The sequence below is a fragment of the Phasianus colchicus genome, chromosome 37 (assembly GCF_987193195.1).
Source record: "Phasianus colchicus chromosome 37, bPhaCol1.hap1.1, whole genome shotgun sequence".
Lineage (NCBI taxonomy): Eukaryota > Metazoa > Chordata > Aves > Galliformes > Phasianidae > Phasianus > Phasianus colchicus.
In genome coordinates, this window is record NC_143472.1 from 2952016 (window position 1) to 2964676 (window position 12661).

Below are 12661 nucleotides of genomic sequence, written 5' to 3' on the forward strand. Positions count from 1 at the left end.
CAGCAAAAGCTGCTCATTCCTGCTGACAACACTTAAATGAGGCCTGGGAGGGGGTGGAGCCAGGATCCACCCCTTTCATCACTCAGGTGCATTTTGTGCACCTGAGCTCCTCTGGTTTGTCCCTTCTCAATTATTGTTTCAAGCCACAACTTAGGGTTTCCACTACATTCCCCCCAACAATATCACTCCAACATCACTCCCTGATGTCCCCCCATGATATTCCAACATCACCCCTCAGCATCACCCCCCCACATCATCCTGGCCCAATGTCAGCCCTATGTCACCCCAGTGTCACCCGCAGAGTCACCAATTTTAGAAAGTCAGGCAATTTTACCAATTGCCTTTGAGGACAGACTTGAATCAAAATATGCGTGCCATTGTTGCTCATCCACTGATAAAACTCCCCTTGCCAGACAGGCAGATCCAATTGCCAGCTTGTTACTAGTCTTTTTTTTTTTTTTTGCTTCAGGCCTTATGAGAACAGTTAGGTCACAGCCAGAAGCAGTGATTGAGCACCTGGTGAAGGGTGTAGCCAGCCCTGTGAGCACAGGTGGAAGCAATTCACCTATGGGATTGGATAGGGCTGACCTTGGCTCCACCCCCTCCCTGACCACATTTAAGGGCTGGGAACAGTAAGGGCAGCATCTCTACCTGGGGGTTGTCTCCTTGGGAGTGAGTGCAGACCGTTGGAAAGTGGTGAGTGATTCATGTTTTACTGATGGTGCTGCCATGCCTTGTGTTACTGATGGTGCTGCCATGCCTTGTGTTACTGATGGTGCTGCCATGCCTTGTGTTACTGATGGTGCTGCCATGCCTTGTGTTACTGATGGTGCTGCCATGCCTTGTGTTACTGATGGTGCTGCCATGCCTTGTGTTACTGATGGTGCTGCCATGCCTTGTGTTACTGATGGTGCTGCCATGCCTTGTGTTACTGATGGTGCTGCCATGCCTTGTGTTACTGATGGTGCTGCCATGCCTTGTGTTACTGATGGTGCTGCCATGCCTTGTGTTACTGATGGTGCTGCCATGCCTTGTGTTACTGATGGTGCTGCCATGCCTTGTGTTACTGATGGTGCTGCCATGCCTTGTGTTACTGATGGTGCTGCCATGCCTTGTGTTACTGATGGTGCTGCCATGCCTTGTGTTACTGATGGTGCTGCCATGCCTTGTGTTACTGATGGTGCTGCCATGCCTTGTGTTACTGATGGTGCTGCCATGCCTTGTGTTACTGATGGTGCTGCCATGCCTTGTGTTACTGATGGTGCTGCCATGCCTTGTGTTACTGATGGTGCTGCCATGCCTTGTGTTACTGATGGTGCTGCCATGCCTTGTGTTACTGATGGTGCTGCCATGCCTTGTGTTACTGATGGTGCTGCCATGCCTTGTGTTACTGATGGTGCTGCCATCTTTCCCTTTTTTTTGGCATCTTGACCGCTTTCAAGGGGTGGAAACCATAAGGACAGCATCTCTCCATGGTGACTGCTTTCTCTGTGGTGTGGGGTGATTGTTGTTGGAATAGGGTAACTGATTCTTTCTTCATTGTTGGATTGTAATCTCCCTTTCTGGGGGGTTCCTGACCACACTTAAGGTCTGGCAGCAGGATGAGCAACTATTGTACCTGGTGGATATTTCCTTTAGAGCATGGAGTGAACCCTTAGAACAGAGTGAGTGATTTTTTATTTCAGGGTTGCAATCTCTCCTTTTTTTTTGGTAGATCTCGCCCCCACTTAAGGGCTGACAGCCTTAAACGTGGTATCTATCTTTGGAGACTGTCTCCTTGGGAGTGTGGGGCAAGGTCTGGTCCTTGAGAAAGGGCGAGTGATTCCTTCTTATTTCAGGGCTGTGATTTTTCCCATTTTGGGGGCATCCTGACCACATTTAAGTGCTGGCACCTGTAAGGACAGCGTTTATCTCTGTAGACTGTCTCCTGTGGAGCATGGGCAAGTGTTGGTTCTTGAGAAGGGGGTAAGTGGTTTCTTTATTTCAGGGCTGTAATCTCTCTCTCTTTTTTTTTTTTTTTTTTTTTTTTTCCTCTAGTATCCTGACCACATTTTAAGGGGTGGAAGCCACAAGGGCAGCATCTCTACCTGGAGACTGCTTCCTTGGCAGTGTGGGCTGAGTGTTCATCCTTGGAATGGGGTAACTTATTCTTTTTTTTATTTCAGGGCTGTGATATCCCCTTCTGGGGGTATCCTGACTACATTTAAGGCCTGGCAGCCATAGGTGCAGCATCCTGGCGGCAGCTTCCCTTGGAGAGTGGGGTGAGTATTTGGAACGGGGCATGTAATTCCTTCTTTATTTCAGGGCTGTGAGCTCCACCTTTTTGGGGGGACCCCAAACTGGATTAGAGCAGCTGTATTTGCATGTTTGTCATCACAATGCCCTTTTTTCTTCTCTAAGGGAGATGAAGGTGTTATCTCCCTTTCTCTGATATGGTGATTGAAGGACTGACACATCTTTCTTTCATTGCTCCCTCATTTCTGGAATGCTTCAATCAGCCTCAGGATAATGCTGGTTAGCTGACTGAGCATTGCTGTTGTGGGAATGCCCAGAGCTAACGTCCTTTTCCATAAAGAGGTTCTTCATTCTCCAGGTCTTTTAAGCAAATCTTTCTGAGCTTGTTATCTTCTGGTTCCATCTCTGTTCACCATTTCATGGTTCTTATAGCATGATCTCCAACCTGGGGCTCCAAACATGGTTTGAGTGCACCTCTATCATCCCATTTCATGACTGTAGTTAAGAGTGTTATGCACTGCTTCCAAGCATACAAAGTTGTTTAAAGGCATTCTGTGCACCCTTACATGTAATAAATCAGCTGATCTTTTCTTTTTTTTTTTTTTTTTTTTTTTTTAGCTTGATGGGGTTTAGGGATTGCTGGAGTTTGTCTCATCAGGGGTGTAAGCACTCTGAGATCTACTGAGCAGGTAACAGAGCATTCCAAGCCCCGTGTTTGTGCACTAGCTTGTATGCAGGCAGGTTTCTAATGGCTGTGGGAAGCTCACTTAGGGATCAAATGGGTTGCAGGCGGCTCACCTTTCTCTATGGGGTCTATTCTCCCAGCCTGCTGCACTACACGGCTGATGATAGAGTGAGGTGCTTCGGCCAGGACCTGAAGAACACTCCCAGAACGTAGTGGCCATCTGCTTCATCCTCACTGTGCTTAATATGGTCTGCACCACTCAAGCATAGTGATAACAGGTATTCTGTTCCTATTTTGTCTGGTTCTCTCCCATATCTCCCTTACAAATTTGTCAATGGTAATGGATCCCAAGGCATTGTTCTCAGAGCACATTGTGACTGACCACCTTGGGATCCTACAGTCCTTTCTGTTTGAACAGCAGATCTGACTTCATCTTTATAGAAGGCCAAGGATTGTCCTCTTTTGGACCACTGTACTCAGCATCACCCCAGACATCTCCATCCTAATTGTCTGGAGATCCTATTAGTTTCCTAATCTCTATGACACCCAAACCCCCATCCCTCTTCCTTCCATCCCCTGTCCCCCATTCAATAGCTCTACAGCTCTGGTTCCCAACAGTGTGATGAAGTGAGGTCCCTGGTCTGCTGAATACTGGGACTGGTCCAGAGAGGCTCTGTGATACAGCTAGATCAGGTTGCCCAGAACCTGGCCCAGCCTCACCTTGGAAGGGACAAGGCATCCATCATGTGTCTGAGTAACCTGTTCCACTGTGTCACCACCCTCACAAGATTTTCTTTATATCTAACCTAAATTTTTTCTCATTCTTCCCTTTAGGTATTGAAAGGCTGTTACCAGGTCACCTCAGAGCCTTCACTTCTCCAGGCTGAACAGCCCCAATTTTCTCTCTTCATAGGAAAGGCATTCCATCCCTCGGTTCATATTTGTGGCCATTCTCTGGATGTACTCCAACAGCTCTATGTCTGTGTCCTACACTGCAGCCATCCAAATCCAGACACAGCACTCCAGGTGAGGCCTCACCAGCATAGGGCAGAGGGGCAGGATCATCTCCCTTTGCCTACTGACCACGCATCTTTGGGTGGAACCCAGCATACAGTTAGCTTTCTGGGCTGGGAAGGTACATTGCTGAGTGCCCACTACTCAGCCTGTTGAGGTCTCTCTGGATGGTGTCCCATCCCTCTGGTGTGTCACTGCACCCCACAGCTCGGTGTCATTAGGGTGCACTTGACCCCCACTGTCAATGTCACTGATGAAGAGGCAATCCCAGATGTTTATACAAACTCGGCAAAGAACCGCTTGAGAGCAGCCCTGAAGAGAAGGACGTGTGGATCCCAGTGGATAAGAAGCTGGACATGAGCTAGCAGTGTGCACTTGCATCCTGGAAAGACAACTATATCCTGGGCTGCATTAAAAGAAGAACAGCCAGCAGAGAGAGGGAGGTGATTTTTTTTTTTTTTTTTTTTTTCCTTTTCCCCCTCTACTCGGCTCTCATGAGGCACCATCTACTTAACTGCGTCCAGGCCTGGAGCCCCCAGCACAGGAAGGACTTGGAACTCTCAGAGTGGGTCCAGAGGAGGGCACTAAGATGATCAGAGGCCTGGAGCACCTCTCCTATGAGGAAAGGTTGAGGGAACTGCGCTTGTTTAGACTGGAGAAGAGAAGGCTCTGGAGAGACCTCATTGTGGCCTTCCAGTACTTGAGGGAGTGGATAAACAGGAGGGGAAACAGCTGTTTATGAGGGTGGATCAGGATAGGACAAGGGGGAGTAGTTTTAAACTAAGACAGGAGAGGTTTAGGTTGGATATTAGGAGGAAGTTTTTCACTCAGGGTGGTGATGCACTGGAACATGTGCCTTGGAGTCACTTCCAGGAGGATCTGCTCTGCAATCATTCACAGCACAGAGGTGAGACTGACATGTTGATAGTTCCCAGGGTCATCCTTTTTATCCATAATAACAGGTGTGCTGTTGCCTTTTTTCTACTCACCAGGGATTTCACCTGACTGCCACAACTTCTCAAATACCGTTGAGAATGGCTTGTTGACTGCATCAGCGAATACCGTCGTGACTCTGGGATGCATTTCATTGGGACCCATAGACTCCTGGATGTTCAGGTTCCTCAGGTGATCCCAAACCCTATCTTGACTCTCAGTGTGGGGCAGGGAGGTTGTTGGTGGGGGTGGCATTGCTTTCTCAATCCCCACCTGCACAGCCAAAGGTGAGGGCTGTATATAATGAGCAGTTATCAGAGGAGATGGAAGCAAAAGTGTTGTTGGGTATTTGAGCCTTTTCTTGTGTGTTGTTCTCAGCTACTGTGCTGCTGGTGAGCAGCATCATGCACAGAGTGCAGCCCCCCAATGTATGCAGGGTAGTGCTTTCGTTACTGTGCAGCATTACTGGGAGCTGTTGTTCTCCCAGGTGCTGTAACGTCTGCATGGAGAGATGTGTGAATCTTCATGAGAACAGCTAGAAACGGAAAGCTGGATTTCCTGGAATGCCCCAGAATCCCACTTTGCTGACTGGTAATTGTCTGCCCAGCAGGTAAGGGCAGCGTACGCACACCAATGTTTACCCATTATGTAGCGTGGTACAACGTAGCACTCCCGGAGCTCTTTATTGCATTTTAGGGTACCCCAAAGGCTGCCTGTCCTTTTCTTCCCACATTCTATTTGTCTCTGGCCTTTCACTGCAGTGTTCTCCTTCTCTTTACCCTAGACATTATCTACTGCATTTTCTTGCTGTCCTGTTTTGGTGTTCTGTGCCCCATTGTCTTCGCCATTGTACTTAGCTTTCTTTGCTGCATTCTCTTCAGCATTTGGTTTTGGTGTTTCTTGCCATGTTCTCTTGGCCTCGTGTTTTGGCATTTCTTGCCTTGTTCTCTTGGCTGTTGTCCTCAGCATTTCCTGCCATCTCATAGCCATTGCCTGGGCGTTCCCTGTGGCATTCTCCTTGGCCTCCTGTTTTGGCCTACACCACCTTATCTTGGCCTTCTGCATGGGCTTTCTTTGCCATGTTCTCTCTGGCCACTTGTTCTGGAGTTCCCTGCTACATCCTCTTGGCTTCCTGTTTTGGCACTTCCTGCCATGTTCTCTTAGCCCTTGCCTAGGCATTTACTGCTGTGTTCTCTTAGCCTTCTGTTTTGGTATTTCTTGCCATGTTCTCTTGGCCGTTGTCCTCGGCACTTCCTGCCATCTCATAGCCCTTGCCCGGGCGTTCCCTGTGATGTCCTCCTCGGCGTGCTGTTTTGGCGTTCCCTTCCCTGTGGCATTCTCCTTGGCCTCCTGTTTTGGCCTACCCAGCCACCTTCTCTTGGCCTTCTGTATTGGCTTCCTTTGCCATGTTCTCTTTGGCCGCTTGTTCTGGCGTTCCCTGCCACGTCCTCTCGGCCTCCTGTTTTGGCATTTCTTGCCATGTTCTCTTAGCTCTTGCCTAGGCATTTCTTGCCATGTTCTCTTGGCCTTCTGTTTTGGTGTTTCTTGCTGTGTTTTCTCGGCCTTTGCTGTTGGCCTTCCCTGCTGCGCTCTCCTTGCCCTCACCATAGCTTTTCGTTGGGTATTTTCCTTGCTTTTGCCCTTCCCTTAGCCTTAGCTGTTTGCTTTGCCTTTACCTCAGATTTCCCTTCGCTTCCTTGGATTTCCCTTTGCTTGTCCTGGGAGTTTGGCACGCCTTTGCCTTTGGCTCTCTGGGATTGGCTGGGAGGCAGCGTTAATCTTGACCTGAACCCCTAGCTTACTGTAAGCTCTAACGATAATTACATTTACCTGCGATGTGTCTGTCACCCTAACCCTTAGCCTGATGTAAAAAATGTCTCTAACCCGAAATGCAGCAATAAAAATAACACCCCTTGTTTTCTGTGAAATTAACCTTCATCCCAATCGTAGTGCAGTAAAGAAGTCATAGTTAGTTTAACAATTGTTGTTGTTAATAAGTTGTGTGCACAGGGTGCAGCCCTTGCATATGTGGGATAGTGCCTTAATTACTGTATTGTGTCCAACAGGTGGCAGCGGGGAGCTGTGGCACTCCTGAGTGCCATAACAACTGCACAGAGCAATCTGTGGCTCTTCATGAGAACAGCCAGGAACAGAAATCTACATTTCCTGTGATGCCCCGGAAGCCAACTTTGCTGACGGTAATAATCTGCCCAAGAGGTAAGGGCAATGTTTACCCATTACTTAGTAAGACACAAGGTAGGGTACCCGGAGTTCATTTCTGCATTTCAGTGTGCCTTACACGCTGTCCGTTCTCTTCCTTGTGTGTTCCCCTTGCCTCTCCTCTTTGCCTGATTATTTCCTGCAGCATTCTCTTTGGTCTCTGTTTTGGTGTCTGTGGTGGCGTTTTCTTGGGTCCTGCTCTCCTTTTTGGCGTTCCTGGCGGTGTTTTCTTGGGCCCTGCCCTCCGTTTTGGCGTTCCTGGCGGTGTTTTCTTGGGCCCTGCCCTCCGTTTTGGCGTTCCTGGCGGTGTTTTCTTGGGCCCTGCCCTCCGTTTTGGCGTTCCTGGCGGTGTTTTCTTGGGCCCTGCCCTCCGTTTTGGCGTTCCTGGCGGTGTTTTCTTGGGCCCTGCCCTCCGTTTTGGCGTTCCTGGCGGTGTTTTCTTGGGCCCTGCCCTCCGTTTTGGCGTTCCTGGCGGTGTTTTCTTGGGCCCTGCCCTCTGTTTTGGCGTTCCCTGCATTGTTCTCTTGAGCCTTGCCCTCCGTTTTGGCGTTCCCTGCATTGTTCTATTGGGCCCTGCCCTCCGTTTTGGCATTGCCTGTGGCATTATCTTGGTTTTTGCCCTCTGTTTTGGTGTTCTGTGCAATGGTCTCATCAGTCTTGTGCTGTTTTGGTGTTCCTTGCGGCATTCTCTTTGATCTTGTCCTTCATTTTGGCATTCCCGAGGCTGTCCCTTGAGGCCCGGCCTCTGGCGAGGCCTTCCCTTTGTTGTTCTCCATGACTTTGCCTTGCCTTTGATGTTGCCTTCCCTTGGGTGCTGTCTATACCTTTGCCTTCTGTTTTGGCGTTCCCTGTGGCATTCTCCTTGGCCTCCTGTTTTGGCCTACCTAGCCACCTTCTCTTGGCCTTCTGCATTGGCTTCCTTTGCCATGTTCTCTTTGGCTGCTTGTTCTGGCGTTCCCTGCCACGTCCTCTCGGCCTCCTGTTTTGGCACGTCCTGCCGTGTGCTCTTAGCCCTCACCTAGGCATTTCTTGCTGTGTTCTGTTGGCCTTTGCCGTTGGCCTTCCCTGCTGTGCTCTCCTTGCCCTTGCCCTCACCATAGCCTTTCATTGGGCATTCTCCTTGCTTTTGCCCTTCCCTTAGCCTTTGCTGTTTGCTTTGCCTTTACCTCAGATTTCCCTTTGCTTGTCCTGGGAGTTTGGCACGCCTTTGCCTTTGGCTCTCTGGGATTGGCTGGGAGGCAGCGTTAATTTTGATCTTGACCTGAACCCCTAGCTTAATGGGAACTCTAATGATAATTACATTAACCTGCAATGCATCTGTAAACCTAACCCTTAGCCTGATGTAAAAAAAAAAATGTCTCTAACCCGAAATGCAGCAATAAAAATAACACCCCTTGTTTTCTGTGAAATTAACCTTCATCCCAATCGTAGTGCAGAAAAGAAGTTGTAGTTAGTTTAACAATTCAAGCCAACAAATAGCATTAATTTTATCCCTAATGCTCCTTTGTGACATCATTAGAGCAGTGTGCACAGGGTGCAGCCCTTGCATATGTGGGATAGTGCCTTCATTACTGTATTGTGTCCAACAGGTGGCAGCGGGGAGCTGTGGCGCTCCTGAGCGCCGTAAAAACTGCACAGAGCGATCTGTGGCTCTTCATGAGAACAGCCAGGAACAGAAATCTGCATTTCCTGCGATGCCCCGGAAGCCAACTTTGCTGACGGTAATAATCTGCCCAAGAGGTAAGGGCAATGTTTACCCATTACTTAGTAAGACACAAGGTAGGGTACCCGGAGTTCATTTCTGCATTTCAGCGTGCCTTACAGGCTGTCCGTTCTCTTCCTTGTGCGTTCCCCTTGCCTCTCCTCTGTGCCTAGTTATTTCCTGCAGCATTCTCTTTGGTCTCTGTTCTGATGTCTGTGGTGGCATTCTCTTGGGCCTTGCCCAGTGTTTTGGCGTTCCTGGCGGTGTTTTCTTGGGCCCTGCCCTCCATTTTGGCGTTCCTGGCGGTGTTTTCTTGGGCCCTGCCCTCCGTTTTGGCATTTCCTCCATTGTTTTCTTGGGCCCTGCCCTCTATTTTGGCGTTCCTGGCGGTGTTTTCTTGGGCCCTGCCCTCCGTTTTGGCGTTCCTGGCGGTGTTTTCTTGGGCCCTGCCCTCCGTTTTGGCGTTCCTGGCGGTGTTTTCTTGGGCCCTGCCCTCCGTTTTGGCGTTCCTGGCGGTGTTTTCTTGGGCCCTGCCCTCCGTTTTGGCGTTCCTGGCGGTGTTTTCTTGGGCCCTGCCCTCCGTTTTGGCGTTCCTGGCGGTGTTTTCTTGGGCCCTGCCCTCCGTTTTGGCGTTCCTGGCGGTGTTTTCTTGGGCCCTGCCCTCCGTTTTGGCGTTCCTGGCGGTGTTTTCTTGGGCCCTGCCCTCCGTTTTGGCGTTCCTGGCGGTGTTTTCTTGGGCCCTGCCCTCCGTTTTGGCGTTCCTGGCGGTGTTTTCTTGGGCCCTGCCCTCTGTTTTGGCGTTCCCTGCATTGTTCTCTTGAGCCTTGCCCTCCGTTTTGGCGTTCCCTGCATTGTTCTATTGGGCCCTGCCCTCCGTTTTGGCATTGCCTGTGGCATTATCTTGGTTTTTGCCCTCTGTTTTGGTGTTCTGTGCAATGGTCTCATCAGTCTTGTGCTGTTTTGGTGTTCCTTGCGGCATTCTCTTTGATCTTGTCCTTCATTTTGGCATTCCCGAGGCTGTCCCTTGAGGCCCGGCCTCTGGCGAGGCCTTCCCTTTGTTGTTCTCCATGACTTTGCCTTGCCTTTGATGTTGCCTTCCCTTGGGTGCTGTCTATACCTTTGCCTTCTGTTTTGGCGTTCCCTGTGGCATTCTCCTTGGCCTCCTGTTTTGGCCTACCTAGCCACCTTCTCTTGGCCTTCTGCATTGGCTTCCTTTGCCATGTTCTCTTTGGCTGCTTGTTCTGGCGTTCCCTGCCACGTCCTCTCGGCCTCCTGTTTTGGCACGTCCTGCCGTGTGCTCTTAGCCCTCACCTAGGCATTTCTTGCTGTGTTCTGTTGGCCTTTGCCGTTGGCCTTCCCTGCTGTGCTCTCCTTGCCCTTGCCCTCACCATAGCCTTTCATTGGGCATTCTCCTTGCTTTTGCCCTTCCCTTAGCCTTTGCTGTTTGCTTTGCCTTTACCTCAGATTTCCCTTTGCTTGTCCTGGGAGTTTGGCACGCCTTTGCCTTTGGCTCTCTGGGATTGGCTGGGAGGCAGCGTTAATTTTGATCTTGACCTGAACCCCTAGCTTAATGGGAACTCTAATGATAATTACATTAACCTGCAATGCATCTGTAAACCTAACCCTTAGCCTGATGTAAAAAAAAAATGTCTCTAACCCGAAATGCAGCAATAAAAATAACACCCCTTGTTTTCTGTGAAATTAACCTTCATCCCAATCGTAGTGCAGAAAAGAAGTTGTAGTTAGTTTAACAATTCAAGCCAACAAATAGCATTAATTTTATCCCTAATGCTCCTTTGTGACATCATTAGAGCAGTGTGCACAGGGTGCAGCCCTTGCATATGTGGGATAGTGCCTTCATTACTGTATTGTGTCCAACAGGTGGCAGCGGGGAGCTGTGGCGCTCCTGAGCGCCGTAAAAACTGCACAGAGCGATCTGTGGCTCTTCATGAGAACAGCCAGGAACAGAAATCTGCATTTCCTGCGATGCCCCGGAAGCCAACTTTGCTGACGGTAATAATCTGCCCAAGAGGTAAGGGCAATGTTTACCCATTACTTAGTAAGACACAAGGTAGGGTACCCGGAGTTCATTTCTGCATTTCAGCGTGCCTTACAGGCTGTCCGTTCTCTTCCTTGTGCGTTCCCCTTGCCTCTCCTCTGTGCCTAGTTATTTCCTGCAGCATTCTCTTTGGTCTCTGTTCTGATGTCTGTGGTGGCATTCTCTTGGGCCTTGCCCAGTGTTTTGGCGTTCCTGGCGGTGTTTTCTTGGGCCCTGCCCTCCATTTTGGCGTTCCTGGCGGTGTTTTCTTGGGCCCTGCCCTCCGTTTTGGCGTTCCTGGCAGCGTTTTCTTGGGCCCTGCCCTCTGTTTTGGCGTTCCTGGCGGCGTTTTCTTGGGCCCTGCCCTCCGTTTTGGCGTTCCTGGCGGTGTTTTCTTGGGCCCTGCCCTCCGTTTTGGCGTTCCTGGCGGTGTTTTCTTGGGCCCTGCCCTCCGTTTTGGCGTTCCTGGCGGTGTTTTCTTGGGCCCTGCCCTCCGTTTTGGCGTTCCTGGCGGTGTTTTCTTGGGCCCTGCCCTCCGTTTTGGCGTTCCTGGCGGTGTTTTCTTGGGCCCTGCCCTCCGTTTTGGCGTTCCTGGCGGTGTTTTCTTGGGCCCTGCCCTCCGTTTTGGCGTTCCTGGCGGTGTTTTCTTGGGCCCTGCCCTCTGTTTTGGCGTTCCCTGCATTGTTCTCTTGAGCCTTGCCCTCCGTTTTGGCGTTCCCTGCATTGTTCTATTGGGCCCTGCCCTCCGTTTTGGCATTGCCTGTGGCATTATCTTGGTTTTTGCCCTCTGTTTTGGTGTTCTGTGCAATGGTCTCATCAGTCTTGTGCTGTTTTGGTGTTCCTTGCGGCATTCTCTTTGATCTTGTCCTTCATTTTGGCATTCCCGAGGCTGTCCCTTGAGGCCCGGCCTCTGGCGAGGCCTTCCCTTTGTTGTTCTCCATGACTTTGCCTTGCCTTTGATGTTGCCTTCCCTTGGGTGCTGTCTATACCTTTGCCTTCTGTTTTGGCGTTCCCTGTGGCATTCTCCTTGGCCTCCTGTTTTGGCCTACCTAGCCACCTTCTCTTGGCCTTCTGCATTGGCTTCCTTTGCCATGTTCTCTTTGGCTGCTTGTTCTGGCGTTCCCTGCCACGTCCTCTCGGCCTCCTGTTTTGGCACGTCCTGCCGTGTGCTCTTAGCCCTCACCTAGGCATTTCTTGCTGTGTTCTGTTGGCCTTTGCCGTTGGCCTTCCCTGCTGTGCTCTCCTTGCCCTTGCCCTCACCATAGCCTTTCATTGGGCATTCTCCTTGCTTTTGCCCTTCCCTTAGCCTTTGCTGTTTGCTTTGCCTTTACCTCAGATTTCCCTTTGCTTGTCCTGGGAGTTTGGCACGCCTTTGCCTTTGGCTCTCTGGGATTGGCTGGGAGGCAGCGTTAATTTTGATCTTGACCTGAACCCCTAGCTTAATGGGAACTCTAATGATAATTACATTAACCTGCAATGCATCTGTAAACCTAACCCTTAGCCTGATGTAAAAAAAAAAATGTCTCTAACCCGAAATGCAGCAATAAAAATAACACCCCTTGTTTTCTGTGAAATTAACCTTCATCCCAATCGTAGTGCAGAAAAGAAGTTGTAGTTAGTTTAACAATTCAAGCCAACAAATAGCATTAATTTTATCCCTAATGCTCCTTTGTGACATCATTAGAGCAGTGTGCACAGGGTGCAGCCCTTGCATATGTGGGATAGTGCCTTCATTACTGTATTGTGTCCAACAGGTGGCAGCGGGGAGCTGTGGCGCTCCTGAGCGCCGTAAAAACTGCACAGAGCGATCTGTGGCTCTTCATGAGAACAGCCA

General features: G+C 50.0%; 1 long non-coding RNA gene across 6 annotated transcripts; it reads left to right on the plus strand.

Annotated features, from left to right (window-relative positions):
• The first annotated feature begins 498 nt into the window (after nucleotides 1-498).
• Nucleotides 499-5596, plus strand: LOC149913498 (uncharacterized). 6 transcript variants are annotated; one of them, XR_016461112.1, is made up of 7 exons: nucleotides 499-696; nucleotides 1839-1965; nucleotides 2166-2261; nucleotides 2854-2924; nucleotides 3061-3198; nucleotides 3755-4377; nucleotides 4927-5315. It is a non-coding gene; the product is annotated as an uncharacterized LOC149913498 (long non-coding RNA). The 6 variants fall into 6 exon arrangements; XR_016461111.1 differs by lacking the exon at nucleotides 499-696 and having other exon boundaries at nucleotides 1446-1965; XR_016461113.1 differs by lacking the exons at nucleotides 499-696; nucleotides 1839-1965 and adding an exon at nucleotides 5355-5596 and having other exon boundaries at nucleotides 2046-2261; nucleotides 4927-5059.
• The last annotated feature ends 7065 nt before the right edge of the window (nucleotides 5597-12661 follow it).